At 51.1% G+C, this 24183-nt stretch overlaps 1 protein-coding gene across 3 annotated transcripts in view; it reads left to right on the top strand.

Annotated features, from left to right (window-relative positions):
• The window catches only part of LOC139107613 (dystroglycan 1), a 56228-nt gene that overhangs the window by 13701 nt on the left and 18344 nt on the right, over nucleotides 1–24183 (top strand). The window contains exon 1 of one of the 3 annotated variants that reach the window (XM_070665351.1): nucleotides 8157–8540. The exons of 1 other annotated variant lie outside the window; for it this stretch is intronic. The gene's annotated coding sequence lies outside the window, so the exon portion shown is untranslated. Of the gene's footprint in view, nucleotides 1–8156; nucleotides 8541–24183 lie in introns of those variants that run through there. One more of the 3 variants, XM_070665353.1, reaches the window with a different exon arrangement.

Here is a 24183-nt window from a genome sequence, read left to right as displayed (position 1 = left end):
CCCGTATACGGCCGCGCCTTTTTCCGCCTCGCGGAAAGTGCCCGGTGCGTATGCGGAAAGCACGGTCCGCTTTCCTTCAATGGAAATGTTCCGCGGCGGACAACTCGGTCAAGGAACTTTTCGCCGCGCGAGGAAGTTCCACTCGTAACAAAACGCACGAGCGTGTACGCGAAACGTATTCGACGCCGCGAACGGCGCCGTTCCGTCCTATTTTTCCGCGTTTTCTATCTTTATAATTTGTACTCGTTATTTCCTCGCGGCTAACAATGGTCTAAACGGCGGTCTATTTTAACGCGCGCGGCAAGGACCGTAAAGTATTGTACAAGGCGCGACCGGAAGGGCGAGACTGATTTACGTTATCCCTTAAATTCCTTAAAATATCGGACGCGCGTAAAAATCTCAGAGAGGAAAGAAACACGGCTTTACGCGGCTCAGCTTTGGATACCTCGCGCCGAGGGGCGGTCTTGGCCGCGCTCGCCGTTAAAAACCGCGAGGCAAAATCCACCGCCGGTGCCCAGGTGCGATGACAATAGCGCGCGTGTAAACCGCATCGGGCAATTAGGGCAATTTATATCTCGCGACGTTAACTCGATATCAGCGACGATAATTTGTCGAAGCTGCGCGTCATCGGGCGAGAATCTTATATCATAATCGGATTTACGGGCGAAATTGTCATTGTCGCGACATTGTTAGATTAAAATCACGGTGAGATTCGTCGCCGGAGACGATCGATTGGCATTCCCGCGAATAAATTTCGTTCAACCAGCCGTATCAGGGCTCGCTCCACGTTTCTTGCATCGCGCGGAATAAAATCGGCGCGCCGATAGTCGAGAGGATGGTGCAACTTTGATGAAAGAACCGATGCGGGGTGTCGGCGGAAAGTAAGGGCGAAGAGGGGACGAGGGGTGGGAGGAGTCGTGGGTGCCCCAGATGAGAGGAGTCGAGTGTCAGTCAGCCCCGGTCAACAACCCGTCTCCTTGGAAGCGTCGTCGTCGTAGAAGTATCGCGTGCCTACGTTCATTAACCCGGTTAATCGCACGCTCGTTAATTCCCATTTCGCGCGGCACTTCTGATCCATTCTGAAAGTCGCCCGCGTTTTGCCGCTGTCTTTCTCAGCTCCGGAGTCCGCGCTGGCGTTTCGCCGCGCGATAAGATCTACGAGAAAAGAGGCTTCTAATCGCGGCGTGCGCCGACGAAGCGCGCGGAATTTCGTTCGGGAATCGCATTAGCGCGACTGTGTCGCGGTAATGCAACCTTAATGTCGCAGCGTGAATCCAAGTCGCATCACCCTCGAGGATCTAGATTTGCGGGAGACGCGGGATGAGATTCGCCGTGGCTCGCGGACGCATGATTGTTCGATTCGGCTATTCTGACCGGGGAGGATAAGTGTGCCAAGGTATAAGACAGAAATATTTCGACGGTCGTGTTATGGTATCGCTCGGGGCGGCATTTGAACGTGTAAACCGTACGCGATCGCGTCGGCGAGACTGCTATTTATGAATTTAGTGCACGCCCAGCGTGATAGAACGCTCTCGGATATGACTCGTTTATTTCGAAAAGTAACGCGCGCGAAGACTTCCAAACGGTGGGCCCCGCTAAAAATATCGCTGGAACTGGATTTACATAGAATTCGGTATCCTCGGCTGCAATCGATAAGCATAAATATTCCGAAAGTGAAGAGGGGCACTCGCGGTTCTCTATCGATGTGCCGAAGATAGCCCGTGCACCCCGCCGATCAATTATATCCCTCGTTATTTCGCCCGACACGCCCGGATAACGCGTCGGGGTCGAATTCGAACGCAATTAAATCGTGTCGTTCCGCGGCTGAGAGCGTTGTATTCCCGGCTTCTTCTCGGCGGGTGTGTTCCCGACCATATTTCGGTATAAATAACTCGAGGAGAGCCGCGTAAGCCCGCGCGCGAAGCGGAGCACGAAACTTCGCCGCTCCGACTTCGGTGAACACATTCGCGTTGCATACGCGCTCGGGCGCACACATACGTACGTAAATGACGTTTGCGGGTGTATACGCGTTGGTTGACTTACGCGGTACTTACTGGCTCGAGGCCAGGATTAGTCATCCCGCGGATTCCGCACGTCCCGTCCTACGTGTGCGCGCTACTCGCCGAGGAATCAGCTCTGTTGTTTGGTTTCCGAATTTCGGACAGCGATAGGACGCTCAGGGATCCTATTCGTCCTGAGCCCATTAGGACGACTTTGACGTAAATGCTTAGCCCGAGAATAGAACCTTTGGGTTCCCCAGCAGCGACGGACAATGCGACATGATTACAGCGCCCGTGCAGGATTCCTCGGCGCGGAACGTAGGAGAATGTTTCTCGGATACTCGGAGATTTATTCGTCGTATGATTTAGAGAGATCAGACACGTGGCGCGCCGTTTGAAGATTTTTATTTTAACGAGGCGCAAAAATCCACGGGAGACGTTTGAAGAATCAGGGCGCCGCAAACGAAACTCTTTTTCGTGTCGACGGCAAGTAATACCGCGAGGATTTACATACTAAATGTGGGATTCGCGACGTGTTCGGATAAAACCGAAGGCATGCAACCGGATGAGCGAGGATCAAGGATCACGCTAAAGTTTTTTTTTTTTTTCTTTTTATTTTTTTTTTTTCCCCCTACTGTTTTCCTGGCGTTCTAATATTTTATTAAGACCGGCGCGTTTGTGACGACTCGTGCCGGATGGTTTTCTCACCCGTGTTTTCTCATCGTAATGTCCTTCGTAGAATAAGCACCCTCGTTTCTCTCTCTCTTTGTCATCCGGTGGACAAAGCACTCGAACGTAGACGAGTGCTCCTTCTCTCGTAACGTCAACACGTAACGAGACGGTTCTTGTTGCATTGCGTCTCCTCCAGTTCGTGTCCTCTGCTGATAATCAGCCGTTCATTCTCCCCCGCCTGCCCCTCTCACCCTGGTGCATCAAAATTGTCGCTGTACCACTTCACGTTCTCCGAGACTTGAGCGCGCACCATCGGAAATAACGATTATCGAGAACAGGCGAATTAAATAAATTAAAAAGAAAGATAATAATTTTTTTTTTAAATTTGGTTTTTCTTTTCTTTTTTTATTCTTTATTGTTTATTTATGAAATATACAGATACGGTCAGCAAAGTTTTCCGTGGGATTAAAAAATCGCTCGAACCCTCGTCCACTTCGTACTTTCATTTCCATCTAGCCGGCGCGTTTTCCTTAATTTGCCCTTCGTTTTCGCATCGGTCCCGCGGGCGACGTGCGAGCGGGAACGAAAATGTCGTTTACTGTGGGCGGGATTCGATCAAGGACTGGATCAGGAAACCAGACGAAATTGAACCGTCGCGTCTCCGGTGTTCTAACGAAACAGGTACGTCATACGAGCGACAATCGATCGCACGTAATGCCGGCAGTAACAAAAGGTCCCAGCTCCAGCGCGCTTTTACATTTTGCAAATTACACGGCGCGAGATTTCGCAATTCTAGGTCTCCTCGTTTAGCTTATTAGAGCGAGCATTAATGCAACGGTGATGCAAAGAAAAGGGGGAGGGGAAAAAAAGAAAAATAAAAAACGTGTCGCGCGCATTCATTGACATTGCGTATCCGTCACGATCTAACGAGCATGCCACGAGGAACGTAGCGATACGTCACACATATGCTCGCGAGGCCGGATTCTAACGCTGCTCGCATGACTTCGTTATCTGCCAGCGGGATGTTTGTATACTCATCTGAATATTGACACACGCGACCTCGCGCCCGCCAGCTTCGTTTACGACCCGTGGAATAAATCCGATACGACGGCCGCCTCTCGTTCGCGCGAATACTTGCCCAATTTCGTAAGCTACGCGGTAATTAATTGAGCCATTAACCCGCCGGTTTTCTTACTATCGCGCTTTGCTCTCGAGGTTCTAGGAGAGGAGGGGGGGGAGAGATTTTCCATAAAACGAAATAAATCAAGTGCGGGACGATTCGACGCGATCGAGCTACGGGCACAAAAAAAAAATTTATAATTCCATCGCCGGACCGTTGCTCGATGTGGAAATTCGCTCGGCTCGATACTTTTCGACGCGATGCTTGCACCGCGTACGTTATGTACATATGCATCAGGTTGAAACAATGAACGGATAGGCGATCCGGACGGTGGACTGAAGCTGGAACGAGTCGTATTTGGCGATTGATTGAAATTTCCCTCCTCTTTTTTTTTTTTCTTCTCCTCTCCGAGCCTTTTTTGCGCCGCGTTCCGCGCTTTCGCGGAATTCGCTCGAGCCCCGCAACGGTTGCTTTCCGTGGGTGATCATCGCCTACGATGCCGAATGCGCACATCACCGTTATCGGCGTGTGTGCGCGGGGATGTTGCTAACCGCAAGTAATTTTTATGGTTGACGAGACACGATTACCCCTTGCTTAAAGGGGGCATCTTCGAAAGCACGCGTTGTATCCGACGAGTCTACTTCTAATCGTTACATGAAAAAATAGAAGAAAAAAAAAAACACCATTCTACGTTTAGTTCAATCGCGATTGAAACAAAGGTGCAAGTATTTTTCTTCAACTTTCCCGATTATTCGAAAGCGCGTCCTTCCGTTTTGGTTAACAAAATTCTTGTCTTCGAATTATCGATCTCCGCTTCGGCGGATGCGTAGTAACCGCGGTGCTATCGCCTCTGATATGCGCTGTGTGCATCTACGTTGCGATTCACGTTCAAATAAGAGCATCGCGCCGTAGCCCGAAGGCTAATAGGAGCATATTTAGCGAAGGACGGATAGCAAAGCGGAACAGGGAGCCGGTGGGGACGAGCGGGGGGCAGATTCCATGTAATTACTAGGGCAGATCTGTCAAGGTTGAGGATTACTGGGAGCTTGCATCCAGGGAGATGAAAGGGCTACTAGTGACCGTATAAGCGAGTCAAAGAATCTCCGCGAACGTCCCTCTTGTTTCGCTCGTTTCCTCTCTTTCTGACTGCGATTTTACCTCTCGAGCGATATTACGTTTTATCTTAATTATTGCGCAAGTTAAAAGAAAAACAGGAAGAGAAGAGCCCAAGCAGCGGGCTGATGCCGAGCATCCGCGACGCCGCGCTTCCGTTACCCGTTTTCCATAAATTACCGCGTATAGGTATTGCCGCGGGTATTAAAGCGTCTGCAGGAATGTATGTTAAATGTAATATCCGACAAGGGTATTCGGCGAGATGTACCACCCTCCGCGTCCGGAATCAATATTCCGACGTAACTTCCGTAAAATGCACCGTCGCGAGAAATATCGGAGCGGGGAAAATCGAGCGTGAGATTGCGCGCGTGACTTTACGCGCGACTTTATTAAGGATACATCATCTCTCCTGCCCGCGGAAAATCGATAAGGGCCGAAGTTAATCGTCTTTCCCCGCGACCGGCCGAGGATTCAGCCGCGATCGACGCGTAATCTAGCGATAATCGAGCTGCTCGTGTTAACGAGCAGCGCGTAATATACAATTAACGGCGAGAAAAGATCGTTCTCGCGTTGATTAATTCGTGTTTATATTAAAACTTGCCCTTCTCTCCTCGATAAGACGTTTAATTTTTTTAAATTTATTATTATTTTTGTTTAATACTAATTAATCACGCTGTTCTATTTTCGTCACTTCGAGTCTCGGAAAACCATGCGTAATAGGCGACGTTCTCCATCGGCGATACGAACCCTTACGATCCGCGCGAGTGTCGCATTAAACGGCGTAAAAAAAAAAAAAAATACTTATCTTCGCGAAGTAGCAAGAAACGCCGACAAAGTCGGACGTTTTTCCGTGGCTCCGTTTCCTTTATTTGTTAAACGTTGGGCGCGCACTTGCCGCGGCTATATTTGCGCGCTCGTCGCAACGACGGACGCCCGGTTGCATTTCCGCGTTAATGCCCGCATTTAAAATGCGTTAAACTAATTTGCGCCGGACGCGTTATCGCCGCTCGCCTCGCGCGGCCACCGGCCGCCCGTCGGGGCTCCTTTATCCCTCAGCCGTGCGGAATCGCTCCAGGCCGGAAAGGGGTGAATTTTATATTTAGAAGCCCGCGCTCGCCGTTGCAACAGTGTCGGGGCCTCGAAACTGGCCGCGGGGCTGATGATCAAACGAAGATGCGGCATCTCGATAAATGATTTCCCGTTTCAAAACGCGGGTCCGGCCAGGGATATTCCATCCCCGCGATTATCCCGGCGCGGCAGCATCCGCGTTTCGCCGGCTCGTATTAATCAAAACCGGGGGATTATCACTCCGGTGTTTCACGCAGGCTTTCTATCGTCGTATAATATGCGCGCACGGGTGAAGTATCGGAAAATCCAAAATACTGCGCGGAAGCTCGCGGCAGTTAATTTACCGCTAATTCCGCTTCCCGTTTCGTTTCGTCGTTCGCGCCACGGCCCGAGGGAGCGAGGACGCGTTTTATCAAACGAAGGAGGTCAGTCGGTGGTGATTTATAGTAATAATTTCCGGCGTCGACGCAAAAGTTGTTAAGCTCGATGGAACAATGAGCCACGGAGGACGGGGCGACCGAAGATCTTATTGGAAAAGTTCATAAACTGATTAAGAGGGGGTCCTTGAAGTTTATCCCGCGGCTGCCGTTTATAACGGGGATGCTAAATCGCCGCGTGCGAATTTATTGGCCGGCCGGAAGGTAGAATGTCTCTCTCTCTCTTTTTCTCTCTTGAAAAAAAATGTGCCTTTTTCGGGCCTCGCGCGACACGTTCGTATATATTCAAAAGCGGGGAACTTTTTAATCTCCTTGCGTCACATTTTTTTCCGCAAACGCGTCCGTGGGCTTTTGCGCTAGCGTCGTTGGCTACGTCATTCTCGCCCCCGGGTGCGAGACGTTTATTTTGCGCGGACGAGAAAATAAAAAGCGGGTGTCGGCTCTCGTCAAGAAGTGGACGAGCCGGCTGCGGCGTGATAGCAGCGGGCGTTGGGCCGACGACGACGATAAATTAACACCGTCGCGTTAATACCAAAGGCCGGCAACGCGCCTCTGATAAAATTTCCACCGCCGACGGACTCGCGGCGAAAAAGAAAGGCGTAATTAATTAATTAATTACGTTCGGCGTCAGAAAAAAAAAAAAAAGAAAACACCGCGGCGTTCGATCGCGGTCCGTTTCGCTGCTTTTCGCGGGATCACGCGGTTTGCACTTCGTTGACGTGGAACCGGGCGCGTTTATTAGCGAATTAATTTGTCGGTTTGTTTCGGACGAATTAATAAAAAAGAGAAGGAAATTTACGCGCGACACGTTATTTCGATGAAAATCCCGTTTCGCGCGACGATGACAATGGTTGTTGCACCCCAGTCGGCGATAAATAGCATCGTGTCGTGAGAGAGCGCCGGAGATGTTATTAACGACAATCGATCTAATATTAATCTCGCCCACGTTTCGTGACGCGGGGCGGGAGGGGAGGGAGAACGTGCGTCTGGTCGCACGACCTCGCAGGGGACAGTGCTCCTACGTGTCGATTGGCCGGTCAGCGGCGGCGTCAACGGAAAGTACGTGTGTGCACGCACCCGCGCGTGTGTTCGACGAGAGTTTTCTGCTGCTCCCTTAATCGAGGTAGGACCGCGGCTGAAATTGCGAGCGGGAGAGAGAGAGGGAAAGAGAGAACGAAAGGAGAAAGACGACGCGTACCGTCATCGATAGCGAGAGAGCTCGTGGCGACGAGAAAGACGTCGCAAGGAACGAAAGAGGAGAACGGTCGCGAGTCTCTTTCTCTCTGCGCGAGCGCGATTTGCTGCGGGTTGAAGGAGGAAGACGAGCGAGTCGAAGGGCGCGATGAAGAGAGGAACCTACGCAGCGAGACAGGGACTAAGCCGGAGCTAGAGAGAGAGAGAGAGAGAGATAGAGATTACGTGTACGCATTCGCCGAAGGGAAACGGATCAGCGACAGCTGAGATCGCGCGGACGCGCGGGAGGGAAAGAGAGTAGAGATGCGTTAGTATTCAGTTTGAAACGACGTGAGGTGGAAAGAGACGACGCGTCGCGGTGGAGAAAAGGAGAGCGCACGTAGCTGCGGCCTGGCAGTCCGCGAAGTAAAGCGAGACGGAAAACGACAATAGTCGCCGCGAGAGCGAGTGGAGCGCGCGGAGGCGCTGCGTGCGGTGAGGGGTGAGGGGAAGCGGGGGGGAACGCCGAAGTGGGGGAAGCGATGGGCGCCATACTGCCGTCGTCCGTTCGTTCGGTGCAGTACGCGCCCAGCGGTTAAGGTGATTTCGTCGCGGTGTTACCGGCCACCGTCGGGTCCTCGTTCGTCGGTCTCGTGCGGTCGTCGGTTCCTCCCTGCGTTTCTCCCCCTTCGTCGACGGTGTCCGCGTACGTGCGTTTCTTCGCCCTTTTCGTCGCGCGCCGACGCCGTGTGCACCCGGCGTCTGTTTTTTTTTTCCCCCCTTCGTTCGGTATCACCGAGACTTGGGTGCTGCTTTTCCGCGCCGAGGATAATACGGCGGAGGCGTACGCGGAGGAGTCGCCGCCGGTGTCGCAAGGCCTCCTTTACCTTACGCGGCGAGGACTCGTCGAAATCCGCCATCGTCGTCCCTGGCGAAACACCTGCGCATCGATACGAGGTAAGTGCGATACACTTGACGGCAGTGACGGCCGATACTCTGGGCGAGGGAGAGAGCGGAGCACGGTAGAACGGCGGCGTTAAGGTTAGGTGAGAGAGAGAGAGAGAGAGAGAGAGAGAGAGAGAGAGAGAGAGAGAGAGAGAGAGAGAGAGAGAGAGAGAGCCGGGCGCGCTCGCGGATCAAATTCCGCGACAACAGTGGCTGGCGAGCGGCGGCGGATCCGGCGTGGTGTTCTCTCTTGCTCGACGGCTCGGGAGCGCGTCGCTCTTACTTTCGTTTCCGCCGACGCTCGCCAAGCCCTCGGGGGAAAGGGATCTCTCGGATCCGCTCCCGCGAGCGACAAAGACAACTCGCGACGCGACACTTAACGGTCCGCTCCACCGTAGAGATAAAGGTCCGCGGACGCCGTCGGACGTTCCGGCGTCCGTGCCTCAGGTAGACTCGCACCGGACCGTCCGCGAGGCTAGTTTCTTAACCTTCGCGCTGCGCTATCGCGGTGGCGATTACCGCTCGAAAGTGACGGCGTAATCCTCCGATTGTCAACAGATTATCGGTGCCGACGAAAATAACGCCTGCGGCGCTCGATTGCCCGGTCGATTAATCACCGGATCGACATTTATTTCGTATTTGCGACTGCAACCAGATAAAAAAGAAAAATAAAAAAAAAAAATAGAAATCCGACGCGTGTTATTTTCGGACGGAGGAATGGCAGAGCGGAAATGTAACCGTAGACTATCCTCTTCCCCCCCACTGTCCCTTTTTCCCCCCCGCCGCGCAGCGGGGCGCTTTTTGGGGTGCAGATGTTCCCTCGTTTGCGCCTAGCCGCCGTGGCTAATTCCGTCGGCGGCGAATCTCGCGCGATCGAACGCGCGCGTGGGAAGACGGCGGAAGGGCTCGGGAGCGAAGGGACCGGAGGGACTTCGCGGAACGGAGGGCAGAAAGTGAGAGCTCGGAGGTCGGAGTCCGCCGCTTGCAGCGAATCACGGTAGAAGGGAAAACGGGAGAGACTTTGCGCAACGAGCAGCAGATCGAGGGAACTTCTTTGCGTTGGAAGTTGTACGCAAAGTTTCGCCGTTGCCGACTCCCTCTTTTTCTTTTTTTTTTCTTCTTCTTCGTCCTTTCCTCTCCTTTGAAGGAGAGATTGAAAGCCGCGAGGGGAAAAGGGCCCGTTCCGGTTGACGCTGTTAACGAGTTTCTTCTTTATCGAATTAATTCGAGCCGGCTGATTTAATTCGAAGTCTCTGGCGCATCGCTCGCGAATATATTATACTTTTCGAAAGAGGGTACGAGAGGGAAGCGAGGCGCGTCGAAACTTGGACGGCGTTTATCGTTTGTTTTTGCCCCGCGTCGCCCTGGGTGAACGTGAAAATTACGGGGAATTAACGGGGAACCGAACGCCAGCTTCCGCGAATTTTCGTTAGCATTAATAGCTGTTTAATTATTAAAATTCGATGGTATCGCGTATCTATTAGGGAAATGTATGCGTACGTGTGCGCGTCCTCCCCACGGCGATTTACAGCCGAATGTTATATCCGCGATGGCGAACGCCAAACGTGGACTTCCGGTCGGCGTTTCCCTCGCGAATTCGTAACGAAGTCACGAAATTAGCGTTTTCGTCGAGGCATGCTCGTCCGAGATTGCTTCCGAGATGAACGGCGAAAGCCCTCGTTGCTATTCCCGGGGACGACCCGTTCTTGTCAAAAGGCATCTCCCAAGTTCGTCGGAGCCGTCTTTACGTTTATGCCTCATCGATGATGCATTATAGCCCCAGACGTTCTCGGCGTTTAGATGGCAGGCGACACGCGCGAGAGAGACGAGGACTCGCCCGTCTCACGACCGTTTCCTTTCGCGCCCGCGGCATAAATTTCGAGTTCTGGGCTGCATTATGCATGCCGCCGCGATGCACAGAAATATTACCATAAGCGGTTGCGCGCATCGCCGTCGCCGCGTACGAAGACGGATCGCTTTCCGCGCCCACGCCGACGGGTCGAGCACTCGCGTCTTTGGACGCGGCTAAAAATTTATATGCGCTTCGTTCCGTTGCGTTTTTTTTTTTCGAGTAACGCGGCGGCCTGACCGCTACGCCGGAATTCATTCAGGCGAAGTTCATCGTAGGAAGCGACCAGCAGCCACCGATCCGATACACGCGTCCCTTCGAGTGTTCAGGCCGAGGCCCTGCGACGTTTCCTCGTCGTCTCGACGCGGCTACTTGCGGTTACCTGCTCGATCTACGATCCCCGAGGATCCTTCGGATCCCTTATATGTATACGTATACCGGATATCTTTCAGAAAGAAAGAAAGGAAAAAAAAAAGCTGCGCGGTAGAAGTAGGACGGGAAATTTAGTGAGACTAGAAATTTCGAGGAAGTCGATTGTGACGGAGAAAGACGGTGTCCGAACCGGCCATTGCCGCCGACGTGTGAATGTATCTCCCCTTTTCCCTCCCCCCCGATCCTTTTTTTCCATCCCGGTCCGAGCGATGAAATCGAACTCTTTGTTTGATCGAAGAAAGAAATTCCCCTCACCGGCTGTCCGACTTCTCCCGCGCGTGCTGCGATCGCGAAATCCACGCGTTCCGCGACGTGACAAAGAACCGCCGGCGTATTTCCGTGGCGAATCCATTATCCCCCGGATCTCCCGTTAATAGTTTTTTATTTATTTTTACCGTCCGGCGAAACATTCGCGCGACGCTCCCGTCGATCAAGGCGTCAAAATCCACGTGGACCGACCGCGGTAGATTCTGCTCCTGACGCGCGTTTACTCGTTTAAAATTGAAAAAAAAGAGAGAGAGAGAGAGAAAAAAAAAAAGAAAAAAAGAATTATCGCGCCACCGACGCACGGAAATGCCGCAGAGATTATTTCGTTAATTTAGAGTCCGCTCGGAAATTGACGTGGACACGCGGGACAAATCGTTCGCGCAATTAATGCGTGTGCGCGATAGATCGAAGCGATATCGTGTAATTTGATCGTCCAGTACCCGCATGAGACGTCATTGTCAACGTGGCTTCTTTACAAAGGCCTATCGGAGCCGATTCGCCGCAACGTCGAGCCCTTCCACGCACCCGTTCCCTACGAACGCTTCCTCCGCCGCTTGAATTCCACGATAAGATAACAACAAGTCTTTCTCTCTATTGTTCCAAGCGTAATCGTTCCTCGGGTCATTGTATCGATTTATCGATCATCGCGCCAGCGACGAGTCCTTACGGGACAGCGATGTTTCCCGGTGCCGCGACAGAACTCGAGGATATCGCTGAAAACTCTACAAATTTGCACGAGAAAAAATATCTCGAGGGATGTTCATCGAGAAATAAACTCGCGCGTCGCGAATTAATCGGCATATTCGTTTCGTGTCTTCGCGCGCGAAAGCGTTGATTTTTTTTTTTTTTTTTTTTATTCAGCTCGATGGGGGAGAGACGATTTTTCGCCTTCCACGTAAACTAGTATTCTCCGAGCAATTTTCTTATCTCCCGCGCAATTAACATTAATGAAAAGCCATCGACATGCACCCAGCTCTCTCACGCTCGTTCATTAAGACTTATTAAAGGCATACTGACCTCGGCCGATCCTCCATGAGTTACGTGGCGCGGATCCTCGGTGACCGCGATCCTCTTTGCGTGCGCCCGTAATACATCACGTCAGATTGAAGGTCCGATCTATGAGAAGACATTTCTGATCGCGTGCTTCGCGGTTAACATATGTTCGCAGTGACACGCTCGCGAGGAATTACCCGTGCGTGCTCGGTGAATTAAATGCACCGACATTAATCTTATCACGATGTTTGAACAGCCGAAAGTGTTGTTCAAAGAGAGACACGTTCGTTTAATAATGATATACTTTTTTTTTTTTTCTTGTTTCTTGTCTCAAATTGTGTTTGACGAAGATAATTGTTTAAATAAGTCGTTTGAAAAACGAGACTCAGCGTGAAAAGGCGCGTGAAAAGAACCCGTGGCGTCTCTTGCGCAACGCGCGCGTTGCGGTTACGCACATTTACGCGAGTCGCGACGTGACTTCTTAAACGGTGACCCGTTTAATTCCGCGGAGGAATTGCCCCGCTCCGAAAACTCTCGTCGCGTAAGCGCCGCCGTATTCTTTTCACGGTCCGCGGGCAACTTTCATAATATAGAGCTCGCCGGTTAATGACATTTCCAGCGGCATTTATCGACGTCCCACCCCGATAACGCTCGGTCGACCTGGCCGTGTATACCGCTTATGAAAATTTATCGCGCGCTTCGAGATATGAGCGGCGCATTGAGAAAGCCACCTTCGAGGACCGCCAAGAATCGCGAGTAGTGATTGATGCATTTCTTTCTTTCCCTTCCTGCAGCGAACGCCCACGTAACGCTGCGCGCCGGCATTCGCGCGGTATTTCCCATCGGAGAATTCCAGCAATTCAGCAGGCGTATTTTTTTTTTTTTTATATTTATTTGCTTTTTCTTTTTTTCTGACCATCCTCTTGGCTCCTTACGCGCGTAAAAAAATAATCGAAATTATTGCTGCATTAATAGACCGCGCGGATACCTCGCGGCGAATATATTTCCGTCTGTGTGTAACTTCCGCACCGATGCTTATCGCCGATATCTTTCCGCCCGGGCGCAACGAATCGGGACGAATATTTTTCGCCGCGATAAAACAACGTCACGTTGTTTTTTCTCCCTTCCCCTTCTCCGTCCGCCTTCCGGAAAAACCTGGCGATTCAGCTCGCAGGAGAGAGAAAGAGAGAGAGAGATAGATAGAGGGCTGTAGGACATATTTTTTCGCACGGTGCAGCCGCCCGCATCCTGGTCACGATTAATTAACTCGACCGGCGGTCGAGCGTGGCCCATTTACGGGCTCAAATGGAAAATGGAACGCGACAGAGGCGGATATTCGTCTCGCGCTGTCGGGCACAACTTGACGGCAGGGAGAAACGAATATCCGACAAATAAAAGCCCCCGCGGGAACCGCGAAAATCATCGGAAGCCTCGAAATCGCTCCATTACTGAACGTGATTTCGGTAATTCCCGGTCGCTTACCCGATACGGAAATCGCCAAAGATGCCCGGGCATATTGAAAATTGGGAAAAGTACAACCGCGCCGAGATCACCGCCAGCTTGTATAGTATACGGTCGTTACGATTTTACCGTCGCAATTTTCGGTCTTTTCGCTATATTTCCCTACCTCCTCTTTTCGAAGTATCGGTTTCCGTTTCCCAGCGGAAGCCGCTGATATTGATAAACGAGTATTGATTAACGGATAAAATATTGTTTTAAACATGCTAACAATACAACGCGCAGCCCGTAATTAATTTATTGTGCACGGCGGCCGGGGATTAAAATATGTGTAAAATATGTGTAACAAGGCGCGAATTAATTAATTTATTTATCGAAGGAACACAGTTTCCCCCACGCGCGTTTTGCAAATAACACGTAATAACACAGAGGATCCCAGTGATTGCGGTGTAATTTATCGTTTTAAAATAGCATTTGAAATATGAAAATGATCGCCGCGGCACGACCGACCGTATGTTTATCTCGCGATCGAGCCGCGTAGGGGCCCGGCTTCGAATTTCAAGTGGGTGGATAATTAACCGCGGTTTCATTACGCGATAACGCATATTATCCATCGCGTTGAAGAACCCGCGGAAAGTTACCGGACGCGCGTAAAACGCGATATTACGTGAGATAAAGGTTTGAATAGAAGCCTGAGGGCGAGCACGGCGATGCGCCGAACTTGGTGATATTATTCCACCCGGTGCGTTACGATATAATATTTTCAGCCGGCGGGGCGATACCGTGAGAGAACAAAAGAAGAGAATTAGCGAAATTGCGGAGGAAACGCAGTAATTCGTCGTAGCCTTGCTCGTTCTCGCGCGTCGTACATCTCTCGTGCTCGGTATCTCGAGATCGGCGAGGGTTCCGAAGGAAGTCAGTCGTCGTCCACCCTTCCTCTGCCCCGTGCTTCCGCTCGCACAAAGGCGACCTTGTTTTTCTTCGAGGGAAGCCGGCCCGTTGGTATCTTGTCGACCGGCCCGAGAAGCGACGGGCGAAAGCTTCCTTCGGGTATCCCGCCGAAATCGATCGCGAATCTGCGCCGCGGACATATTTTCTTCACGGTTGTTCGGCGTCGACAGCGTTTCTCCCCGGCGTAAAATTACGAGTCGACTACGGGATAACGTTTCACTCCGGCAGCGAGTGAAATGTTATCCGCGATCCTCGGATGTTCGTCCGTAAATTAAAATTGGAAAATCCTTCCCTTCGTGTCACGGCGACTTTTTTATTATTATTTTTTTTCTTTTTTTTTTTTCTTTTTCTGTTTTTTTTTTTTTTTTTTAACGGAAACGCGATGGCAGCTCGTTATCGGATATGATAAAACTGAAGGGTACGTAACAAGGGTGGATATTATGCGACGGTTTTAATGAGACGAGGTAACTAGCGGTCCCAGCTCGAACTTATTTTGCTTATTACGATTCATTAGTTATATACGCTGTGCGCGAGAAGAGGAAAGAACGAAATCGGACGAGGACGGTATTTTAGCGTTGTCGCCGTGTAAAAAGTACACGTGGGATTAAGGTCGACGGGAAGAGGGAAGAGGACGGAGAGGGAGTGTGTCTCGTCGGACACGGGGTCGTCTTATTTTTTTTCCCCCTTTTTTTTTTTTTTTTTCCCGCACCCCTTTCGAAAATCCGTCACGTCGAACGTGAGCTTCTGCCCGTATTTCACGTTAGCCCCTAAGTCACGCGAACGGCCCCGGCAAACGTCGAGCGCATAGCGTGCGATTGTGCGTGCCGCGCGTACATACGAGAACGAGGCGCTCTCGCCCAGCTGCGTCTATAAAAGAGCTGATTGTGTGGCGCGGCCGAGAAGCGGTCCGAATTTCGACGGACGAGAGAAATTCTTCAGTAGAATCACTCCCGCCGATCCGCCAGATTACCAGGATTATTACGGATCCCACTGGAGCTTGTCATTTCTCCCGGGCGAACCGGCGAGAACCGGACGAGCTCCAGGAATTTCAATGAGCCGCCGCTGATTGTCCTCGATTTTAAACTGGCGTGACTATTAGAGGCGATGTAGAACTAATTTTTATCTTTGCCGAGTATTTTTAATCTCGGGTCATTCTCTGATTAGAGTTCACGCGATCGTCATTAGCCGGATCGTTGTCGAACGTGAACATACAGAGGGGTAGGAGAGGAGAAAAGAAAAGGGGGAAAAAAAAAAATAATTCGCGATACCTTTCGCAAGCGGGTCGAGGGTGCGGTGCGCATCAGGGTCAATTATCGCCACGCTTAGGAATCCATTTCTCTTGCACCGAGAATACCGCGGTGGCAATAATTCTCGCGCGAAGATCAATAAATATATTTCGTGACCTCGCCGCGCGTGCTTCTTCCCGTCCCGTAAATCTTTTCCGCGAGCGGAATATCGACGTTAGCTTATTAAGCCACTCTATCAAGCCGTAATTTTATCGGATGCTTATGTGATTGATGAATTCCGATCATTAAGCGCGCATCGCTGCATCGATACGCAAAATTTCTCATCGCGCGTCCGCGGCAATTAAACGGCGTTTGATACACGAAAAATCAAGTTTGCTGACCGATATTATTATCCGCCGATAAATTTAGCTCGCTTTATTTGCCAATTTTCAACAAATTAATAACCTTTTATTGAATATTAAAAAAAGATAAAAAAAAAAAAGTTATTTTTTGCGTCGGAAATTAATCGTAAAAAAATTGTCGATTCGGGGCGCGAGTGATAAAGAACGATCGTTTCCTCTCGCGAATCGTTCGTAAAAAAATATCCCCTTTTTTTTTAGTGGCACTGCGAAGCAAATGTATATTGATTCGCACCCAAACGGGGAGAATGTAATATCGCGCGCACCGAATGCGGTGAATGGACTTCTCGGTTCGCGGAGTTATGAATGAGCTTAGAAGTTGAATGCGTGCGAATGTGTGTTAAGGCGATATATTTCCACGACGTTGATGTGGAACGGGTCTATTAACATAATTCTAGCACGGTCCCGGTGTAAATTAAACGCCGCCGTCCCGTGGAAGCGTTTTATATTTTACGAGTTTCGGCATGAACGAAATCTTATCGCGAGTGATAATGTAATACTATAAACATGTAAAGGAAAGTAAACTGTGCGATAAAGCGGCGAAGAAGTCCGTGGGTACCGGCGCTCTTTAAATAAGCTACGCGACTATTACGAGAGGCGTTGGAGCAAATTTTCTTTAAGACGCGACGTGTCGTCGCGGCGAGATAACTCTCGGTGGTTTATCGCGGTCGTAACTTTTTTTCGCGATCGGATTTTCGGAGAGAAAGCCGAGCGAATGCGAGTGAGGCTCGATGTTTGCACGCGAGGCCGATGTTCGCATTGTCGCGGACGAAATTGGGGAAAAGGTGTGGAGTATCGACGTCTCGACGTGGCCCGGACTCTGCGTTAATGAAGAAATTCCTGAGGCGCTGTCGCTCAATCTCTTTGACAGTAACTGACAGCGGCGGCTGATATACATTCCGCCCTTCCGACAAAGGGTGGGAAAATTGCCTTCTCTTTATCATCGTTTCCCGCGGCGAGTATCCCCGCGCTCGTAGGTTTAAGTTCAAGAGAAAGGCCGAGAAGGCAAATTGGGCGCGATGATATATCGAGCGTTGTCACGTTAATTACGCGCGACAATCGTCGATTCAGTGATTTTTACGGTGCGAATTTTATTTTATTTTTATTTTTATTTATTTATTTGACGGACATCAATAATGCCGATAAAGTCCATCGGGTTTGCCCTTTCTCTCTCTATCTCCCTTCGCCCTTCTCCCTCCCCCCCGTCCCCCTTCCCCTTCGCGCATTTGTTTTATGTAAACGTTCGTGTTTTTACGCTTGTCCACCAACGCCTCGCGCTGATATTTCACCCACGCGTGTTTTACCTACGCGCGTGCACGATCACAAAGAAATCGTTAATGGGGTGCTGCGCCGCGGCGGTTGAATCGGGCCTGGGATGTTTTTCCGGCGCTTTTCACGCCAATCGTGCCGCACGCGAAATGCCACCGGGAAACAAAGGTGGTTGGTACACGCTTCGCAGCCGGTCGATGGGGGTTGTGCACGTCGAAAGTACGGGGGAGCTGGATTCGATCGGCACGCTCGGTAGGTTTGCCAGTGCATAAACTTTCAGCCTCTCTCTTTCTCTCTGTCTCTCCCTCTCGATTCATCGATGGTGATTAAATATCGTCAGTTGGAACGATTCGCCCTGATGCCTCGAACATTTATTGGATTTCTGCAGCGTTACGCCGCTCGACTGAATATCGAATTATAAATCGGCCGGATATTATGAAAGTTCGTATCGTCAAAATGTTCTATGAATCTATCGAAATGTTTTTTTTTACCCCTCCCCGAGGGGGCTTATACCCTCAAAGCGGAGGGTAAAATTTGCGCTCGGACAGAAGCAGAGGGTCGCGTTTAAAACTGTTCATCAGCGTTCGTTCGAAAAATTGATAAGTCCCCGGCGAATTCGAATTTATACCCCAGATGTCATCGGTATGCGAATAAACAGCCACGTCAATTTTTCGACGGTCAGGCCAGGGCAATGGCTTCTGTAACGTGATTCCTATATCGTGCAACCTATAGCTTTACGCCCGCCATCACGCTTCTCAATTTCGTGTCGTGAAAGCAATAGAAGGAGAAAGAAAGACAGAGACAGAGAGAAAGAGAGACGCCGTCTTAGCTCGAAGAAATATGACTGTAATGTTTTCGTTTTCGTTGCACCGCTCGCAATTTCTCATTGTCAAAGTTTATGAATTTTTGCGAGGCTTTTGCACGGGGGCGGCGTTTACGGAAAACGTTTGCGGCTGCCGCGGCGGGATCTTATCCACGGCGGCCGTGAGCCTTGGGCCTCTTAAAAGCGGCACCGGCGGTGCAGTTTGTTGCGCCGCGAAATAAATAATCATTTTCCGACGGATCCGAAGTTATCGCACGGATAGGGGAAGTGCATTCAAAGATATCGGGACTCGCCCCATAGATAATTCAGCGTTACAATGATACGCCGCTCAGCGGGGAAACGCGTCTGCACATTCAGCTTCGACGACCGACGTTCGATCGGTTCCGCGGCTTTCGTGAAAATTTCACCGGTTTCCTCTTACGCCGTGGATTCCCTCGAGCGCATCAAATATGGTACTGTTTCTGAAACATGCATCGACGACTCGTCCCACTTTTGCCATCTCCCCGGGTTTCTCCTCGCGAGCGCACGTGCGTATACGCGAGCGTTTCTTATCTCGCGATGCCGCAGCCTCTCTTTTCGCCGTGGCTGACTCGGCACCGGTCTTGCATACCTGTAGACGAGGTCGCGCAGGTGTTCGCGAGTAACATACCTGCGGCCTGCAGCCGCCGAAAGCCGCGGCAAAGATTTGATTGAACGATACGCGGAGATTTATCGCGGGCCGCGGGACGTTACGAGCGGCGTAAAGTCTACCCGAAATACTTGGCGATAGTCATGGGCGATGACGCCATCATCGCCGCCGGCGACGTTGACACACGCGCGTTTTGGTGCGCGCGGAAAACGGGGTCGCGAGATCATCGGAACGAATTATCGGTGACAGCGCTCGCCGTCAATTTTGGCGTAGCTCGACGACATAGAGGCCGTGAAAGAGAGAGAGAGAAAGAGAGGAGGGTCCTCGACGCTCGCATCTCGGGCGAGGCCGCGGTGCTGCTTTTCAGCTTTATCGCCGGGAGCAAATTTATTTTCGGGGGTTGATGCAAACCGGCTGCGCTCGCGTCATGTTCCGGCTAACCGCGAGACGGCCGCGCCGCGTGGCATGAGGTCATCGCCTATGGCGGTAAAAACAACCGCAGCTATGCACGCGTCGAAGGTGGAAGGTAAGCAAGCCGGTTAGATGACGGAGACGGGCGTGTGACATTAGCGGCGGATGAATCACGACGGACGATGGCGTATGCGAGAGACACACCGCGTCGCAGAAATTTCCCCCGTGGGTCGCGATCGTGACGGAATTACCGAAACACCTTTGTTAGAGAGGAAAAAGAAAAAAAGTAAAAGAAGAAAAGAGTCGGAAGCTGGGATTGAGGGAGAGAGGAGAGTAGTAGACGAATTAAAATCGACGAGGTAAAGTCTGAACGCGGGATTTTCTCGGTCGTGTCTTCTCGCTCGAGTCTCGGCGAATTAACACGGGAACGACTGTTTTACGCAGCCTCGTTACGCATGGAAAACAATTAGCGAGTCCGCGACGCTAACGCAAAGCGTGCGGGCGTGCGCCGCTCGCGTACCGCGTAACTGCGTTTCAGACGAAGCGACTGATGAACGGTGATTAAAGGAACTCGCGAAGACGTTGTTGAAGCCTGAGAGAAAGACCGCTGAAACATTTGCATTATTGCATTATCGTGCGGGGCACACGCCGCGAGATGCGCCCACTCTATTAATAGGTAGACGGTACTTTATTACTCTCGATTAAGCCTATTGCCGGGCCGACGGCATTATACCGTGACACATTCCATGCAAACAGAGTCTGGTCGTTTGCGAACGTTAATTGGTACGCTTGTACGCGGAGCAGTGTATTATTTTTTTTAATTTTTTTTTTTTAATATATCTCCCTCTGTTTCTTTCTCTGTCTCTCTCATTCTTTTTGAATAAATATTAAACCTGCGAGTGTAATTTCCATCTGCCGAGTGACGCATAATTCGCGAAGGTGTCGCAATTTTTTTTTTTTTTGTTTCTAAACACTATTATATTTATATTTTATTTTACTTTAATGTTGCTTTTTTATTTTCGTTAACACGCGTTTGCGATGGTATAAACTGCCGTGGATGAGAGGAAAAAAATTAATGCCAGTTGAATATATCGTGGCAGGTACGATAATGAATTGATCCCGAAGGATCATTCGGGTCTCGCGTCGTAAGTGAGATTACTTTGTATTATGCGAATCCCTCCGTACGCGCGACCGTGAGAGGAATATCGCAGTCTGGCCCGCATGGAAGGCAAAAAAAAAAAAAAAAGAAAGAAAAAAAAGAAAAATATATATATATAAAAAGAAGAATCACTGACGAGAGACATAAAGGGTCGACAAATGGACAGGGACACCGGACGGCCTAGGTCTGGATGGATAATCCTTCGAGATGGATAAAAGGACACGGTCCCCCGTGTGTGTCGGGGGAACCGACCCGGCCTTCTCAAATAAGCCTTGCCCTTGTGCCGGACTTTTCCCGCATAATACTTACACGTTCGTACAGAAATGTTCAATGCCGCGGGTAAATATCATATCCGTTCTATTTGAGGATTACGAAATTGCCCGGCGGTTTATTTGATCGGGAGCTCGCCGTCAATCGGTGTCCATTATTTTATCAGCTGCAGCGGACGTTAATCTTGAGACGGAAACCTGGTCGCGAGAGGCGCCGCGATCTTTTCTGCGAAAGTGCGAAACAACCGGGCGGAGTCCGTTGAATATATTTTTTTTTTTTTCTCTTCTCTCGTTCCTTTTCTCGCTTCTTCCGAATGCATGAGATTTCGAGACGGAGTTGTTCGTGAAAGCGGCGCATTAGCACGTAACACATGTCGACCCGGCCCTTCGTCAAGTTTTTTGTCGGCGACCTGCATTAAACTCGCTTCGCCCTGCGAAGCCTCCGAGGAAATCGAGAGGCTGGTATCTCCGCGACTTGCATATGCCCAGAGGAGATCGCGCGGGGGCTCTCGCGGGATTCCGAGAAGAAACACTGGCGGCCGTTTGTCCGTGACGTGCCCGGTGCCGATTGAACGGTAATTATGACTCGCGGTAATTACGTTAATTGCACGGGACGTTCACCGGCTCCGCGAAGGGCGGAGGGCGGCCGAAGCGACGGAGCGGTTATACGAGCGATTCGTATTAAGCTTCGGGATTTTAAGCGCCGCGGAGGAAAGGGGGGCGATAACGACGAACGGCAGATGACGACGACGATAATGGCACTTGTTGGGGAGGAACGCGACCGAGATGGCAATTAATGGCGTTCGAGCGGATTGGAACGCCCGCGTATGATCGCCGCGTGCTAATTCACGGCGGCGCTCGCTCGCGCGTCTCCTCGGTAATTAACGCGGCGCGTAAAAGCGGGAGAGAGATAGAGAGAGAGAGCAAAGCGCCGACCGCCGTCGACCGTTTTATTCAGACCTTTCGAACGAAACGAAAACTATCCAGACGAGACGGGCCGTTGAGCGACATATCCCCGCCGTGTTTGTACGCGCGTAACTTAATAACGACACCGGTAAATAAATCGCTCCGCGCGAACTGGCGCCGCTCGACAAACCGGGTATTCAAACGTGAACGTCAATGGCGACATTAATTTCGTTTCGCGGCATTGATGGCCGCTTTTCGCTCTTTTTTTTCTTTTTTTTTTTTCTTTTTTTTTTCAATGACGCATTGAAATTTTTTTTCGACGACGTCGCGCTTTTCATTCCGTCGACACGGCGCCTCTCCGGCTTCGCGCTGCCTATTTCTCGCGAACAATTCGCGACTCGCGCTAATCGGCGCGCACCAGTCAAATAACGTGTGACATCGCGTCGCGGATTTAGAGTCGTTTTATATCGGGCCTGCCCGATTTCGGCTCGTGCGCCATTTGCTTTCACGGATGATCGCCGTTCAATCTTCGTCCACGTAATGGGACGGTCGCAGACTGCAAATTATTTGGCATTTAGTGATAATTGCCGAGCCACTCCCGGGGCTATCACGGGTTACATCGCGCGATTTGATACGGCACGCGGGCTGAACTGCCTGCCTCGACGCCGGCGTTCTCTCGGTGTATCGCGCGAGAAAGTTACGGCGAGAAGTACGAGAAGCGGAGCGAAAGAAAATTACAACGGTGGAAAATTGCGGCGATTGAAGAAAGTTCGGCGCTAAGTGCGAAACGTAACGCGAGGGATAGACCTAAATGGGCGAAGTAAGCGGGCGGACTCGAAAGGGGGCTGTGAACGTACGAAAATAACGCGACAAGCCGAATTACGTTGGCGAAGATCGGAACATCCTTTCGTGAACTCCGGTTGAAGTCGACCGCGGTAAAGTTTATAGGACGCTCTTTAACAATGCCTCCATTCATTCGCGAGGGGTTTACGTCGCCGTTGTTATCACAAGCCGAACCTTCGCGACCTGGAGGTCTCTTAACCGCGGGTCGAGAACACGCAGGCCTTGCTGGGCGAACGAGCGACGACGCGCGCACTTGAACCCTTCGAAGTCAAGGCGAGATCGTATAAAAAGTTCAAATTTATCGGCGAGAGTTCACGCGTGTCGAGCACAGGCGCGGCGCCCGACGTGTGAAGGACGGCGTCTCGGACCATCCCGACGCCCGGCGGGATCGTCGCCGTCGCCGCGATAATTTCGTGAAAGCGCGAAATCCACCGGCGACGAAGATTTCGCCGGGTGAAAGTTCTCGGAAATATGATTAACTAACGGATATTGAACGAATGCAGATTGCGTAACGGGCGTGTAAGAGACTTATTAAGCGACGGTTAACGCCGGCCGTTTGTTGGTTTATGAATCACGGGCCGGGCGGAGGCTCGCTCGCGCGCGCACGGCGGAAGATTAAGTCGTTTAATAAAACGTATATCCGCCTATTAATCTTCGCGAGTTAATTACGATTTTGCACGGTCGCACGACGCCCGGCGCGATCCTCCGTTCGCTTCGGAGCCCGGTCGTGAGTAGTTCTCGGGGTATCGCGCTCTTCAATCCGTCCGGAGTCGTATACGAGAGAAAGAGAGGAAGGGTGTTCGCGTAAAGCAAATATTTCTCTCCCGTGGCAGTTACCCTCCAGCGTAGAAATAAAGCCGTGACATTTACCGCCGTACCGTTCGTGAGCCGGCCGGCAGGAAATTTGTCCGGTCCGGGTAGGGGCGATCCTCTTTTTGTCTCCGCCGTGTCGGTGCAACGAGCACGTGGCCGAATCGTACGATATCTCGCAATAATGTCGAGTTACCGGAGGTAGAGGGCTGGCCGCGCGTTTATTTAGCGATATTGTCTACCTTGCACAGCGCGACATCGTCGATTCTCCCTTTCTCGCCCTCCGATATCCTCGTTCGCGGCGCACCCCACGAACTCGCCGAACGGAAGAATCGAGGACCGATTCGGGGATCCTTCTTTCTGTTCTTTTTACGCGGTTTCGATAAAACCGCTCCGCGGTATCTATCAAAAATTATTGCCGACTTTTATCGACCGTAACGCGAACGAGATAACGTCCCAAGTACCTCGGTCTTTGCCGCGGTTAACGTTTGACTTCGCCTTCGCGGAACGGCGGGGCCGTCGAAATATTTCACGCGCCCGGAGGTCGGCGATGAACCAACTAAAGGCTTATCGTCCGCGGTTTACAACTCGCGAGTTTGACGAAATATCTTCCCGTATCTCACGTCGGACGTTTGCGCCGCGGCTCGTTTACCCCGATTTGCCTAACCGCGAAATTCGCGCCGCGAGATTTTTACGACGCCCTTGGAACATCACGCTAAACGTATACTCGTAGTTTAGTTTCCGCGGATTCGCGTGTAATTTGGCGCGATAAGAACCTTGAACGGTACGGGAAGTTATCGCGGCGGAGCTGAAGGCCGACAGTTTTTTTTTCGCCGAGAGTAATTTGAATTTCCGATGTACCACGCTTCTTACTCGTACGATCGGCAACTATTGTGCTTGCAAATCGACGTGGTTATTTTATCTTGTCCTCTTTTGCATAGC

Source organism: Cardiocondyla obscurior, linkage group LG13 (assembly GCF_019399895.1).
Source record: "Cardiocondyla obscurior isolate alpha-2009 linkage group LG13, Cobs3.1, whole genome shotgun sequence".
Lineage (NCBI taxonomy): Eukaryota > Metazoa > Arthropoda > Insecta > Hymenoptera > Formicidae > Cardiocondyla > Cardiocondyla obscurior.
This window is presented reverse-complemented; position numbering and strand designations above follow the sequence as displayed.